The sequence below is a fragment of the Orycteropus afer genome, unplaced genomic scaffold (genome assembly GCF_000298275.1).
Source record: "Orycteropus afer afer isolate SDZICR_OR568_19922 unplaced genomic scaffold, OryAfe1.0 scaffold00196, whole genome shotgun sequence".
NCBI lineage: Eukaryota > Metazoa > Chordata > Mammalia > Tubulidentata > Orycteropodidae > Orycteropus > Orycteropus afer.
In genome coordinates this window covers 5,965,085-5,970,653 of record NW_006921783.1, presented here as the reverse complement: position 1 = coordinate 5,970,653, position 5,569 = coordinate 5,965,085, and positions in this window count along the sequence as shown.

Here is a 5,569-nt window from a genome sequence, read left to right as displayed (position 1 = left end):
ATTTCTGCTCACTAATGCCTAGGATATTGATTTTTATGCATTCTATTTCATTTTTGACAACTTCCAATTTCCCTAGATTCATATTCCATAGATTGCATGTTCCAATTATTAGTGGATGTTTGCAGCTGTTTCTTTTCATTTTGAGTCATGCCACATCAGCAAATGCAAGTCCTAAAAGCTTTACTCCATCCATGTTCATGTCATTAAAATTGACTCTTCCTTGAGGAGGCAGCTTTGCCCTAATCATATTTTGAGTGCCTTCCAACCTGAGGGGTTTGTCTTACTGCACTATATCAGACATTTCCTTGATATTCCATAACGTTTTCAGTGGCCAGTTTTTTCCCAAGCGGACCTTGCCATATCTTTCTTTCTGGTCTTCCTTAGTCTGGAAGCTTTGCTGAAACCTGTCCACCATGGGTGACCTGCTGGTATTTGAAATACTGGTGGCATAGCTCCAGCATCAAAGCAATACACAAGCCACCCCATTGCAACTCACTGACAGATGGAGGGTGGTACAAGTCAGTAGGGCACATAATTCCCTGCAGTTCTGTAGGGTCACTGTCTGGAAGGAAGTCAACAGGTCATAACAGAAGTAATAAAAATATTCTAGATAAGAATACAATTTCATTTAGAGGGAAAAGATCTGATATTTACCTAGTCTCTACAAAGAGCCAGGCATCCATGATGTTAACTTTCCATAGTTACACAGCTATTAGCTGCAGTAGCCAAGATCTGGAGCCTGCCTCCAGAGCTTCACATGCAGCACTGTGAGTCAATACTTGAAAGGTATTTTTTTCCTTATCTTGTCATGATTCCTCTTTACCCTTTTCCTGAAGTCACTTGGATCACACTGCACAATTTGCACTGAAGTTTGGGTCTCCCTCCCCTTCCAGGGAGAAGCAGAGGCTTTGTCTGAAGAACAAAACCTGAGATGCATTTCGGCCCCATTGCACCATTTTTTAACTATCACTGGTCAGTATAAGACTCACCCAAACCAGCTTGGAGTAACCATAAATCTCACACTTAAGCATTTCACTATAATATTATCTTTTTCATATTGTTATTTGATAATATTATTATCCTTATTTCACATATATGGAAACTGGCAGCTAACAAATGGCAAAGCTGGGTTTCTTCACCTTGCTGCCTCCTCGAGTGAGGTAATTATGGAGGTCCACTAACTAGGTAGCTCTTATTTTCCTCAAACCCTTTCAGATTATAAGGGGGGGGGGGGGGGGGGGGGGACAGCATCTTTGCACAGTGTGACCAAAATTCTGATGTGGCAGCTGTTGACCATGCTCCCCACTTAGGACAATCTCTCCCTGCTCATACTCATCCTTTCCTGTTCTCTGCAAAGCCCCGGCTGGAGCAGGTAAGTTCTGCCCCAATGGAGTTTTTCCTGTCTCTGGTTGGCTAGGCTTCCTCCACACCTCCTTACCTTTCCCTAAGCAGGACCCACACAGCCCCATCCTGAGGAGCTAAGACATGAGGTCTTGAGGACTTCTGCCCTGGGCAGCTCTTCCTGGGGCTGTCATCTTGACCTAGTTCATTGGAGAAACATGGCTGCTATTTCCACAGAGACTTAGCAGCAATATAGTGTAGCAGGGAAGGCTGAAGTCAGACCCTATGTGAATACTGGCCTCTCCTTCTCCTACCTCGGCGGCTTTGTGCAAGTTACATAACCTCAGTTGCCTCATCTGTATAATAGGAATGACATCTATCTCAGAGGATCGTCATGAGAATTAAATGAGCTAAGGTGTATAATGGATTTGGCTGAACCCAGCACAACATAATTTTTAAAAATCAATGGTCGGGAGAAGAATGAAGTAACAGAAAGCACTTTATTCTCTCATGGGTCACAGGCTGACAGAAGGGGACAACATTCCATGACATTAGAACTTCATTTCAAAATGTTGCTCCGACACTTAGGAAACAGAGTTCATCTTTTCAAGCCCCAGTTTCCTTGTCAATAAAATCGGGAAGATTCTATCTTGATTACTGCATTGTGGTGAGGATTAAATGAAATGTTTGAATGTATAATGCAAGGAAAGTTTGTGGTGAAACATAAATGCCCAGAAAACCAGTGACTGTCATTGTGTCATTACCTGGGCTTCTGTGCCTCTGAATTCCTGGGAGCAAGAAGGTTCATAGGGTCCACTTTCTCCCTCCCCCCTCTTTAGAGGGCTACTTAAATTTGTGCCGTTCCAAAAAAAAAAAAAAGAACAAAAAGGAGCAGGTCAGACTCTCAGCTCTGACACGCTGTACCTTTCCCATGGATCAGACTCTAATCCCAAATTCCTTTGTTGGTGTAAGAAACTCCACATTGCAAACCAAGAAACAAATGCCTCAGGGCTGCTGTGTGTGCACCGGCCCAGCTGGCAGAGCTGTGGATGGAGATCAGCTCTCTCCTGACTCATTTTTCCCTCTCTTGAGTTCATTCGCCCAGCAGTGTCATCAGTCCAGAGACTAAGTGCAAGCAGAGTTCTGAGGGCAGTGAGTCAGGACAGGAAGTCTCTCTTCTCATCAGACCTAGGACCCTCAGAGCAGAACCTCAGCCCAAGGCCAGGCTCACTGATGCTTGAGCTTGCACCTATATTGGCCCTGGTATCCCAAGGCTGTAAGGATATCAGCCTCATGATTAACCAGCAAAATCAAGAGTATTTGCTTCTTATGCAGGCAGCTGGGATTTAGCAGTTTCCTTCTCTTGCAGGAGTCCCTTGGTGGCAAACATTAACATACTCAGCTGCTAATGAGAAAGTTGGAGGTTTGAGTCCCCCCGCCCCCCCACACACACACCTGGAAAAAAAGAGCCGTTGAAAATCCTATGGAGCAAAGTTCTATTCTGACACACACAGTAGCCATGAGTCAGAATCGTTCATTAGTTGGCAACTGGTTGGTTCAGGGCCAGGTCAGCCTGGGCTCATGTCCCAGCACCACCACTTCAGTGTGGGCAAGTCAGCTACCTTCTCTGAGCCCCAGTTTCCTCATTTCTTAAATCGGAACGATATTCCTCTCACGACAACCCTGTGTTTGTGCAGCTGGCACACGCAGTAGTTACTCAGTCACTATGAAAATCCTTCTTCTGTTTCTCTGCTGATCAATGGTTTTAGCCAAAAAGTTGAGGCTGATTTTTCTTTATTTCTCAGTCTTTATTGTGTTTTTAAAATTAAAGTTATATATTTTTTGCAAAATTAACATTATTATAGAAATATAAACAAAAAGGGCTAAATGTGTTTGTAATTCCATCCCTTTGAAATAATTACCCATTAATAGTTGGTAAATATTTTTTCCATTTCCTCCATAAAATTACTAACGTATGTTTATTTTATATCATGTCCTCTTTCGTATGCTGTTATATTATGTAATATAAATCATGTAGATGAGGGTTCATTGCCGATTCACCACCATATCTCCAAGTAACCACACCTGAGACTTATTTGTGTTCACTGAGTCTCTTCTAATGTTAGGAATCTGTATGGACCACTGCCAACAAAACAGGGACTGTGAGGCTGGAGAGCGGCATATGAGGAAGGGGTGTGGTGGCATGGAGTCTCTAGCCCAGGAACCAGGTAAAAGCACCAAGACCTGCCCAGGTTCCCAAATGCCACACAACCCAGTGAGACTGTGTGCTTAGCTCTGCCCCACAGGCCCCAAAGAGCAAGCAAAAAATGAAGCCAGTTACCTTCCACTGAATTCCAACTCCTGGTGACCCCCATGTGCTGTGGAGTAGAATTGTGCTGCAGAGGGTTTCATAGCTGTGAACTTTCTGAAACAGATCACTAAGTCTTTCTTCTGAGGTGCTTCTGGGTCGGTTTGAACCACCAGCGTTTCAGATTAGTAGCCAAATGCTTAGTTATTTGCACAACCCAGTGACGTCTAGCTCTGCCCAGACTTCCCTAATGTAAGCAGTTAATCCCTGTGGTCTCTGCTTTCCCGTTTGTCCTGGAGAGGAAAGCATATCATAGAGTTGTGTATCCTAACCTCTTACTAACAGCATCAATAATAAAAACAGACAAACAAACAAAACTAATACCAGGCTTTTCTGTTTTGGAGAAAAGTAAGTTACATGAAAATCAATGAACAAAGATAGTTTGTGTTTTGTTTTGTTTTGTTTTTTAAAAAAAAAAAAATCTACCCGGCATTAAGAATGTAGTATTCCATAATGGCTACACAACCACCATTATTTAGGAAAAGTTAACAGTGACTTCAAGAAATTAGAAATCCTAAAAAGTAACCACGCTCTTCTGAAGTGGAGAGGGAAAAAATGTATAGAAAGAAAGAGTTAAATTGATTTGTCGAAAGTGATGTAACTAATCAGAATTCAAATTGCATTGATTAGCTGCTGCAACATATAAATCCCAAGGCTGACTGGCTTAACTCAATGGAAGCTTGTTTCTCCCAAAGTTTACTTTATCCAAAATTGGTACTCCCAAATAGCAGCAGGCAGCCTTCCTCCAAGTGACAATTCAGGGACCAGGTTCCCTCTATGTTGTGGTCTTCACCAATCTCAACACATGGCTTCTGGGATCATTTGTGTATGTGTTCCAGGCTGTCAATAAAGGGGAGGAGAATAGAGAATTGTGCAGGGGTGGTAGCAGGTTACTGGGTTAGGGATCTTGCCCCAGAAATGGTGGACATTGTATTCCATTGGCTAGAACTCAGTCACAAGGCCAAGCTAACTACAAGGAAAGCTGTATGCTCAGGAGCATGAAATGGATGTGCTGAACAGCTAGCCAGTTTCTGCCATACACAGAGATGCTCATCTCCCCAGTCATGGCCAAGGTTGAGAAGACCTATCCTTATTGGTCAAACATTAAACAGAGCCATCCTTGTGAAATGAATGTTATGGATAGTTTTTGCCAAAGGAAAATTACAGACTTAACACTGGATCAACATCTCTGTAATAAAAGAAGGCTTGAGCTTTTTGTACAAGTTGAAAGGAGGAAATAAAAGCTCTTGTTTCAGATACGGTGCTTTCCCCACATCTGAATGTGGCAGGAGGCTTATTTACCTAAAAAAAGTCTCTAATTGTTGGCATTTCGGGTGATATGACCAAACGAGGAACTCTAGATAGTTCTCTGGAGACTGGGGGCAGAAAAAGAAAGTTGCCAGTTCCTGTTCTTAGGTCAAGTCCTGATGTAGTAATATTAGAACTAAATTATGGTTTAGGGATGTGTGCAAAGAAAAGGCACAGGCAATGCAAAAAGAGAACTTGAGGTTTAGAGTTAGAAATACTGGGCTAATTGAGTAATTTGGGCAACTTACTGTCTCCTCATCTGAGCTGGAAATAATCCTTGAGAATATTTTTGATCTTTAAAAAGAGTGGCAATATCTATATATCTATACGTACACACACACAAGTCTCCCCACCCATCTGTTATTTTGCATGGGAAAAATCTGCTGCAAAAGACCTTTAAAGTGTTAAAAGTGAAGATGTCTTTTTAAGGACTAAGATGCGCCTGACCCAAGCCATGGTGTTTTCAATTGCCTCGTATGCATGTGACAGATGGACAATAAACAAGGAAAACCGCAGAAGAATTGAGCATTTGAATTGTTGTGTTGGCAAGAA